This window comes from Aythya ferina (assembly GCF_964211825.1).
Source record: "Aythya ferina genome assembly, chromosome: 1".
Taxonomy (NCBI): Eukaryota; Metazoa; Chordata; class Aves; order Anseriformes; family Anatidae; genus Aythya; species Aythya ferina.
The window spans coordinates 195439751-195450880 of record NC_140296.1 but is presented as its reverse complement, the minus strand read 5'-3'; the positions used below and the strand labels follow the sequence as shown (position 1 = coordinate 195450880).

At 37.5% G+C, this 11130-nt stretch overlaps 1 long non-coding RNA gene across 2 annotated transcripts; it reads right to left on the bottom strand.

The window, feature by feature from the left end:
- Positions 1 to 3297: 3297 nt before the first annotated feature.
- Positions 3298 to 11113, bottom strand: LOC311442649. Of its 2 annotated transcripts, none has more exons than XR_014696791.1 (4): positions 10464 to 11113; positions 8139 to 9860; positions 6301 to 6401; positions 3298 to 4322 (listed from the first exon to the last, which is right to left on the bottom strand). It is a non-coding gene; the product is annotated as an uncharacterized lncRNA (long non-coding RNA). The 2 variants fall into 2 exon arrangements; XR_014696792.1 differs by having other exon boundaries at positions 9088 to 9860.
- Positions 11114 to 11130: the final 17 nt, after the last annotated feature.

The window sequence follows — 11130 nt, the reverse complement described above, 5'->3', positions numbered from 1 at the left end:
GAAAAAATAAAATAAAATCCCCAAACCAAATGTTCAACAAGGAAACAGACTTGAAAGAATGCAGGCTATTTTTTTTTCTTAATATTAACTATATGTTGATTTTAACTGAAGATTACCTTATCAATTAGATTAGAAAAGAAATTTAAGTTACAGGTTCATAGTTTATGTTTTAACTAAAATGAGTTGATCAGATTAATCTACCAATGCAACGAAGCTGTGATGATAACTGTCTAAATTCCTTTATTAATTTAGTCCAGTGTATTAGATAAACTAATCCCAGACTTTTTATTTGTTGACCCAAATAAGAACACTTAAGGAGGTTTATTTCTATTACAAGAAAACTGAGCTGCTCACTCAGGGATGGTGCTGCAATGTGTTCCTGTAGTTCCCTAAGATATAACGGTCAAGACAAGACTGCAGAGTACAATATTTGCCCTTCAGTCTTACAAGCACAGATAATTGTTGTGCTGTCTGTGTTGTGATGTCTAGAAGCATGGAATATTAAAAAAAAAAAAAAATCCAAGTCCTCCAAAGAGGTTTCAAATCTGGATCACAGCCAGACACAACATTGAGTGAAGTAAGCAGATGGAAGAATCAGGGCTAGGATAAGGAGCAAGTTTTTTTCCTGGTAAGTAGTAGTCACAGTGTAACACCTGCCTACTAGCGTCCTCTGATCACAGCAAAAAACTAAGTGTTAGTAGTAACAAACTCTGTCAGGCATCATGGTTTTCCAAAAAGGAGTAAGCATATAGAGACTGAGCACTGCTTGGATCACAATTTCTAGATTATTTTTTTTTAAGTCCCTGGTTCATAATAAAAATACAATATATTCTTTGTCTGATGAAAGTCAAATATTTGTAAGTTGCCTTCTAGAACTTCAGCAATATCCTAGAAAATCACCCACTTTTCAAACTAGTCTTGTAACTACGCAAAGACAAGACAAAGTAAAGGTAAACTGAGGGATGTACATCTACTCATACAACAAAAAAATGAAGTTCAAAATAAATAACTAAGAATATAAATTCTTAATTAATTGCTTTTCATCCCAGTATTACTGCAAGTCCCTTAATATAAACATTGAATTTGTTATGATAATTAATTTTAACAGGCAACAAATCAGTTCAACAGAGTTAAACACTATCATATTTGCACCAAGAAGAGGCAATGGAAATGATTTTAGTAATTCTTTTGGGGCAGAATAGACTTGTTATTTCAAATAACAACACTTACTGAATTCATTCTCCTGAAATGTATAAAAACCAAACCAAGTTTGAAAAGGTGCAATTTTGACCCATTTCTTATCAGTTTGGTTACTGTTGTCAAAGAGACAAGGTGACTTCTTATTCTTTTGCAGTGACTGAAAATGTGTTCTTCAGAAAATCTTTCTGTAATAAAAACATGATGAAAAATCTATTCCAATTCTTAGTTTGCTGTGTATTTTACTTTTGTTCTTGTTGTTGTTAATAAAGTGGCTAATTTCAGAAGATACTAATTTTAAAATGAATGAGAATTAATGAGAATTTGCCACAGGACAATCTAAAAGCAATGTCTTTCAGTATTTTTTCATACACAAGAAGGATTTAAAAAAATAAATTAAAAAAATAAATTAAAAAAAAGATTACTTTTCCTTTGAAGACAATGCCAATACTGAGATGGATAAACTTAAGTAGGAGCCAAGCTACAACAGTGTTCAGACCTGCTTTAGAAAAATCAATGCATACACAAAATGTGTAGGTGGAAACCTGCATATGAAGAGCACCCAAGGGTTACTGAATATCAAAACTGAAGGAGTGATATCAGGAAAACACTGAAGTACTTGAGAAAACAATATCACTAAATGAGTATGTCAAACTTCTCATACCAGTAGCGCAGGGAAGCAGCTGCCAGTGCATTTTTTGAGAGCAAGATGAGAGGGCAGAAGATTTTTCATTGACATGTAAAAATGCACACATTTAAGTCAGACATTAAATGTGGGGCCCACTGAAAATTTGGTTTTACCTGAGACCTACCTCCTGCAAAGAAGTATAAAAATAATTCATTATTAGCTTATCTATGTAGGATGATGAAACAATTTAGCCTATTTCCTTCACTCCTTTCTGAAGTGTATCGCAAAAGAGAAAAAAATGCCCTCAAATGAATAATTTGCAATTTTCTCTCATCACTGGGAGAGATCAGTTCCAATCTGAGACAAGCTGAACTAATACCAGTTGCACCCATTTACTACTCTAGGACTGCCAATATATTAAACCAGTTAATAAATTATTAATTCATTCAAGGCTCCTAGGTCTGTAAATTATGAAGAATATTAATCAAAGTTTGGAAGAAGTGTCTTAATATTGGTGATTTATTTTTAAATTGAATTGTATATTAACAGCCTGACCTTCAGGTCAAGAGGTGCTCGCAAGTCAATTTAACATGGAAGTCAATGGGACAATTGGCACGAAGAAGTGCTACTCAATCTAATGATTGCAGAACTGATCTCCATCCATAATAATATTGGCTTTATACAGCTTTATGACAAGGATGATGTGATTCAATGAGCAGAGTTAGGTGGTAGAACCACAGAGACTTATGTTCTGTTGCCTCTGCTCACACAGGATCACTGAGCTGGTGAGGCTGCACAAGACCTCTGGAGATTACCTAGTCCACCCAACCCTGCTCATAGAAGGATGCTCAGGACTGGTTTTGTAAAAACAAGCTAGGTTTTGAGTATCTTCAAAGACGAAAACTCTGAAACCTCTGTAAACAACCACTTCCAATGTTCAACCACCGTCAAATTCTTATATGTGCTTAGAAAGTCATCTTGGAGTGATGTGATCCTGCCAGCTTTTACCCATATTACCTGATATCTCTTTGGACTAGTGCTCGGAGAATGACCAAGTACATCATGGATAAAAGAAGTCCTATGAGAAATGCAAGCAATTATCAACCTGGAAGATCATTCAAGTCAAAGGCTGAAGGGAAAACAAGGCACATCCCAAATCAATATATAACAAGATGGTGTTTTAGGAAGCCCTTTGATTCTTTTAGAAGTTTTTTTTTTTTTTCTGATGACAATACTTTTTTTTTTCTTTTCTTCTCCACCCTATAAGGAAAGGAAAGGAAAGGAAAGGAAAGGAAAGGAAAGGAAAGGAAAGGAAAGGAAAGGAAAGGAAAGGAAAGGAAAGGAAAGGAAAGGAAAGGAAAGGAAAGGAAAGGAAAGGAAAGGAAAGGAAAGGAAAGGAAAGGAAAGGAAAGGAAAGGAAAGGAAAGGAAAGGAAAGGAAAGGAAAGGAAAGGAAAGGAAAGGAAAAAATCATTTCAAAATCTTAATACATCTTTATTTATCTGGTGGTATGTTCGTATTTATTTCACTACCTCTTTAATAACTTTGGGGTGAAAAACAATGGAGTAAGCAACATCAAGTCTCAGCAGGAGAGCTATGAATCAGAGGCACTGATTTATAAAACACTAACTGATAAGGACAAAAGAATAGGTCTTCAGAGACAGCAATAGAGACCCTGGCTATGACAAGAAAGAAGACCTGCAAATAAAGAATATCTATGAGAACAAAATATGATCATGGCATGAAGGTTATGAGAATTCAAACATTTAAGTTGAACAAAAACAAAATGCCTGCCCTCAAAAGAAGTATCTCAGATTAATTAAATAATCTACAGGAAATTTCCAGCATAAGTTAATTGCATATGCAATCTGTTTCTTTTTTTTAATGTATGTTTATAGCTACACAATCAGTTAGTAAGAACCATTTTCACTTTGAATAGTGATAAAAAATTCAACGCCTCTGCCAGTCTAGTGAACACAGTATTTCTTTCATTTCCAGCTATCACATAACAAGGCAATGATAAAATACAATATCTTTTCCTCCCAGCACATGCAAATACATTTCCAAAGACAACATCAGACTCATTTGACTTTTGAAACTTTTTTGTCTGTTTTAATTCTCTATATGGTAACATAGATCTCTCAACTGTGCAGTAGGAGGTAAATGGTGCCTGTCTTGTTTCAGGAGGGTGAGGCAGACTTCTTCATAGTGCAACTGCTCATCTGAGTTTTCCCCAGGATAAACCAAGGTTCTGTGGTATTGCACCAGATACTCTTAGATACCATGGACTTGACTTACAATTTACAAGACAAAAATCTTGATTGAATCTTCTATCTTCAAATTAGATTAGATTAGATTTAGGTCATTGTATCAGCTGAAGACAGCCCTCTTTTTTCTTTTTTTTTTCTTCTAAAAAGTCATTTGAGAATGGCCATTCAGCATCAGTGAATGGCAACATAATGCAGTCCCATTCTGTGAGTTATTATTGTTGCAAATACCTGTGAAGAAATGTTTTTATAGAGTTAAATGTACAATAGTAGCATGACTGAACATGAAGCCATATTCTGAGAACAATGCCAAAACTGCACAATAACGTAATTCAGCCTCTTTGAATGCACTTTTGTTTAACATATCCCAATTCCATAGCAGAGCCTATCACATGCTTGTAATCACACATGCACCAATTCTAAAACAATGTAGGCAAAACTGAAAAAAATCTCAGTGATTATTCCTTATGAGGATGCTTTGCAAAGGTATGGTGTTTTGAATGCTTTTTTTGCCACATCAGCTGGAGATCACACTGGGTGTAGGGCAGGTGTAGGGTTATCAGTCTTTACATTAACCCTGGTATTCAATTTTTGGGGTACTTATATAGCACTCCAGAATGAACCTCTGAATTTGTCACTCACCTCAGTGTGACAAGACTTCTACCTCAATATATATCCATGACTAGATAGCCTTTCAACACAACCAGCTTCTGGAAGCAATCTGAATGTTTTTTGCAGCTGTGAAAAGCATCCATGGTAGGGGGTATGGACTAGTGGGATCCTGATCCTCAGCACCCTCTAACTGCCCACTTGGCAGGGGACACACTGTCCTTCCAGATGGAATGGGGCAGCACAATTCAGCAAATCTAATGAACTTAAAAGTTTGGTAGCATGATGGGAATGAGACATAACCCTCACCCAACTAAGTTCTACAAAGCTTTAGGCTTGCTAAGGTAAAGAAAGTTGAGAATTTGGCCTGTTCAATGCTTCAGTACTACTCACATTGCTAAACTGACCAAAGTGTAAGTCTTTTCTGCAAAGTTTTGTTCATGCTCATCTGCTAAGCAGTTACACGCACTGGATGAAATTGTGCATGTATTGTTAGAGTTATTTTCTCTAAAATGCTTACTGCATCATGCTTTTCTTTTATGAAAATGTATCTACAAAATATGTAACCTTCTATAAATTTCCATATTGATCTCTGTGTGTAAATATGATACTCCTAACTTCAGAAGTATTTATTAACTTTCATGACAAAAAGCCTTTGCAATCAAATTAAGCACATGAATTTTGACATGGAAAGATGATTTCTGTAAGAGATGAGAGAGATGTGAAAATAAGGTTCTGAATGGACATGCTGTCACGGTTTTATGGGGAACATGAACAAAACATTCCTAGAATAATAAGCTTTCATTTTATCTTTCATAAGTTCATACAATATTCATCTTCTTTCCCAGCTACGTTGTGAGATCAATCTCAGCAGTACTGTTAGTTCATATGAAATGTAAAATGAAACTGATTATAGACATGAAAGAGGAAAGCCTCATTTCAGTCTAATCCAAAGGAAATGAAAATGCAAATAACAAGGAAAAATGAATTCACAGATTAGGTCTTTTGTAGTTTGTTAATCTAAGATATCATCTCAGACAGTTAAGTAAATTTTTACAGATATTTTAATTGTAAGATAAATCATTTAATACTAAATATTATAAAGGAAAATGGAGATAATGGAAATTCAAATTCAGTGCAAGATACAGGCTAATCAACATTATTCAGTGCAGTAATGCTTAGTGCTTTCCAGTGAGGCTTACCAGTTGGTATGGGGTAATTTAAGGTAGCCAAGCACACAAACTAGTGCCACAGTGATGGAGAGAGAAGTACTCATTCCAAACACATGCAGTTATCAGGCCACTTAATTTCATATTCTTCAGAATCCCTGCCACCCAGGCGCTGTGTGCTGCGAGGGTTTCAGCAGCAGTAATTCACAGTGTGAGCTGTGCATTTCTCACATTCACAGTAACAGATATTTGTACTTTTGCTATCTTTCTAGTGTCAGGCCAAATTTAAGGGATTATTTTCTGATAGGGTATTCTGTGCAGTTTTGTTTCTGTCTTCCACTGTCTCCTTTTGTGGGCGTTTACTGGTATGCAATTTAAATTTGTATTTTTGTAGAAAGAGACCATTGTTTACTTACTTTAATGGAACTTACCAAATTCATTTTGATAGCTCCTCTCCCAGAACTTGGTACTTGGGGAAGTTTTTTACCTCCAACAAGTTTTCTTTGTCTCACCTTAATCGACTCTTGAGCATCTAGCAAGACCAGCACAGGAAGTATATAGTATCAAGGTTTTTCAAGGAAAAAAAAAATCACATTTAAATACCAATGCAAAGAAAATCAGGAAAGAACAAAATGTCTCCTGCAATCTTTTAAACTCATTGTAAACTATACTATGCAGATGAAGCCCTCTCTTTCATCTCTCCTTCCCTTCTGAAGGTTGCACTTATTTTTCAGTAGAGTCAAAGAGATGATTTCCTTCACATCCAAAACTGATCAGATTTGACCTCTGCAAGAGCTATTGCCACAACAGAAATCCTCTACGAGGTTGAGAATGTTGAGTATTTCCCATGACTTTCTATTCTAACCAGCTATGTGTTTTACAAAATTTTGAAGTCTAGAATTAAATAAATAAAAGTCTATTTTGAAGCAAAAATGGCTAAAACTATGGATGGTTTTGGCCTAATTTGTTTTTAATTCTTCTTTGGTTATGTAGCAAAACAAATAGGTGGGCTTTCCATGAACACACTCAAAACTTGAAGGACTTGGGGAAAGAAAAATTTTCACATAAAGAGTCTGATGTTTTAGCCTTTCTGAAACAAAAGTTCTCAGAATCTGAAACCAGAATTTGGAAAGAATTGTATTAGTAATGATACTATTGCAAAACAAGGCTCATAAAAGACATGAGAGGCAGTATTTAATAACATAATAAACTTTTTGTGACTTTTTGTTGAAATTTGCAACTGCAAAGATTAGGAATTTTCATTCTGTTATCCAAGGAAATAAAGGACTGGGGATCCTAAGAAGAACATTTAAAGCTCCCAGAAAAAGGAAGCTAAAGCAGCTAAGAGACTCTGGAGCTCTACCAATGGCAACATTAGCTATTGCAACTTTTTTTAGGCAACTAAGGCATTTTTTTTTCCTTTGAATTTGGATTTAAATTTCTGAATTATACCCAGGACCTAGATTAACTTATGTCCTGTGGTGGAGGTTATTTTTAGTGTCTACAAGCTTCATGTACGAATAGGGCCGTTGGGCAGTTGACATACTAAACAGAAAACAGTGAAAGGAAAGAGGTATTATGCTTACTTTAAAATTGAAAAAATAAGAGATGGAAAAGTTAGCATCCAGTCACACAAGAAGTACGTGCCATAGAATTAAATTTTATATATTTTGTGTTCAAGTCCAACATTGTAAACACAATCACAAGATAAGAGAACTCTATTGCTGCATAAATAATTATAGGTAACAGATATATATATATATATCTCCCTTTGGCACATGTAATAAATCATTTTTCACCTGAGGAAATTCACTTATCTGAAAACAGGGCATACTTAAAACACAGGTAGAATTCAGTTTCATTTTTCTTCTGTCACCATAGCATTCGTGTAAGGATTGCTTTCCAGCTACAACATACATGTATTTACCAACGTCTCACACTTCAGCTTACTTACGGGTTCAGCTTTACTCCCCAAAGTCTAGTGACTTACAGGCTTCTGTGTTTACAGGCTCAGATTTAAAAGAATAATAAAAGGCGTTTGTGTTGTATTTGGTGGACGTGTTTCATTATATGCCATTGTTACTATTACCCATAGGAAATCCCTTGTATTTGACACTATTACATTCACACTTGGGACTGGCTCATGCCCTTCTGGGTTGAAACCCAATGGAAAGGACTAACAAAAAGATCCTGGAGAGTCACACAGCTATTTTCAGGCTCCTTAGGGGCCAAGAAGAAAATCTGAAAACTTGCCCACTCAGCCACATACTGGGATACTTGCTCTGACGGTGCAGCTACTGGTCTATAACTGTAAGACAAAATAAAGTTATCTGAGTGTAGCTGCTACAAAAGAACCTTATATAAGGTTTCATTTCATCACAATATATTTTAAAATCAAGATGAAAACAAACCATGCATTTCCATTACTGTCTTTACTACCCTAAGCCCTGAGAACATGAACCAGTGAAGATCTGATGGCAATACTTTATCCATATATAATATGGTTTTACCAGTTAAAAAAAAATAAAATAAAAAAAAATAAAAATACAGCTATTACAAGTATCTTAGTAGTCACAAACATAGTTCATGCAGCTTGATTTGTCTACAATATATTTTAAGAAGGAAATGCTCTGACTTGTAGGCCCTTTAAAACAGGATTTTGTGCCAACCAGTTATTTAGCACAGCATCTACCTAATACCTACTGTTAATGTCATCTGACTTGTACTGGTAATGAGCACTTAATAAATTCTTACCAATTAATTATTGGAGACCCCCAAGAAATAGGAAAATAACCCCCCACAGGATTCCATTCCCTCATATCTCAGAAATACTGCATCTATCAATGACACACTTCCTGACATATTTTTTTTAAAGTTGTATTTTTGGCAGATGTCCTAGAGTTGTACATATATTGTGATAAGCATGGAGTTTCTTAGAAATTTAATTTTAATGACCAGAAGCTGACAAGTGCAATACTATGCTAACATAATGGCTAGAAACTCTAAGTCACGAATCAGTGACCTCTTTGGTAGAGTAGGCTTTATTAGGTCAGAGGACTTGGCAAAGAAAAGACTAGGGAAACGTTTAGGAAACTGAAAGATATGGAGTTATGTCTTGTTATTCCTATTTGTACCCATTTGCTTTCTTCCCCACTTTTGCACTAAATAGCAAGACAAAATGCAAAGGTAGGCCTACAGAGAGAAACAAGTCTACTTACTCTCTTACTTTCTTTCCAAGTACCTTAGTCTCAGTCCCATCTCTTCTGACTTTTGTAAAACCAGACAACTTGCTCCTAGCAGCAGCAGGGCTCTCCTCAGAGAAGAATTCAGAAGAAGATACCATTGCTGTAATCTCTGTCCCCCTGTGAAAACCTCTCCGCACCTTCCCATTCCAAGTGCCTTCAGTTTCCTTCTCATCTTCAGCTGTCTGTCCTAGTGGATCTTGTATTTCTATGCGTACGTTCTACTTTTTTTTTCCCCCTTTAATCTCAGTTTTGTGAAGCCCCTGTCATACTGAGCTTTATGGCCAGGCCCATACAACAAAGCAGATGAAATGACTTGCAGAATACAGACGTTTGTAATTTCTCATTTATCTCTTTCCCTCTTCATATACCCCTTCCACTTGCACCTACCTCTGACTGGAGGACATTAAACAAGTTATTCTGGGAGAACATGAACCCAAGAATTCTGGTTTCCCACAGATTTATACTGAGATCCATAATGAACTGTAATTGAAACTTTTGTCATTACTGAGACATTTATGCAGTCTCTCATCCACATGAATCACTGTTTAATAAAAGGTAAGTTTGTGTTGCAGCCTTTGGGACATTTACAGGATCTCTCAGCTCTACTGGCTGACTATTTTCATGAAATAACTTAATTATATTTGAGATAGATTTGGTGGAAACTACCCAACAGCTTCAGAAGTTATTGGAGAAGTACAGGAGACACAGCCAAGCATGATCACATAAAGGACTGTTTCCATAGGAACCTAGAGTGAAAACAGAGACACAATTTGTGAAAAATTTCATTGCAGTCACTTTAATTGAAATTTCAAAAATATCTGATCAGCTTTAAATCACATGCTGCAACACATGACATTTCTCCTACATTCCCCCATTCTGTACCCAGTCTGCAGACCCTTGCTTTCATACGTTCATCACTCCTGTATTCTGCAGAAGCACAAACTACACTTCTCAAAGTCAGGAGGTTGCTCAGCCTGTATTTTGTCAATCTTCCCTTCAGATGGAAATTATTTTTTTTTCGGCAGTGCAAACTTCTCAGTAATACATGCCAACTGCTACACTCCACTGCTTGCACACGTGTTAGGCATATGACAGAACAAATTAAACAGAGAGCGCACAGGAGCAGCAGGTTACAGTATCACCTGCCTCCGAGTGCTTAGGCAGAGTGAAGCACTTGGGGTTGGAAATATCACTTCGGCAGCACAGGTTATTTGGGGTTTAAGGCCAAGCAGATGGCACCCTGAATGAAGGTGACCAGAACCTGTCGGGTGACAATACGTAGATTTTATAGAAAGCACACCACCACCACCCCTCTCTTCATTACATCCTCTTCAGTATTCATTGCTCACCTCAGCTGTGATACTAGCTTCCGTCTCTTGTGACCACAGTAACCTGCATTAAAAAACACGCCCATGTACAATAGAACAACTCAATAATCTGAAGTGCGAGACCTCAGCACGGGAAACCACTGAGCGCTCTGTGTACATTCCTAACATCGACATCTTGGAAGTAAACGGCTGTCTGTTGTTTTTCTCTCCACTACTTGAAGCCTGTTACTGGATCCTTCCTTGTCACAAGCCAAGCTTCTGACCCGTCCACCCGTTCCACGCCATCCTTCTTCCTCAGGATCCCAGGCAGATATTACCCCATTTCCTAAACACCACCGGCCCGTGGCAACCTCACGGTGCCCAGGCAAGCAGGGCTCCGATGTCCCTGAACCCGGCCACTGCTGAGGGATATGGGGGAACCTCAAGGGGTGGGCATCTCCCCACCCCTGTGCTGCCCCTCACGGCCCCACGCAAGCTGGAGCCCTGCGGTTGAAGCCAGGCCGGGATGGGACCGTGTTTGAGGGCTGGAGGGAGGCACTGAAGGGGGCAACGGGAGACCCAAACCCAACTGAGGGGTGCGGCGCAGCTGCTGCCGGGCGCGGCCCCCTCAGCGCAGCCCCCGCCATTTTGTCCCCGGGCGCCCCCTCTCGGCCGGGGCCATGCGGCGGGGGAGCGGGGCGGCTGCGGG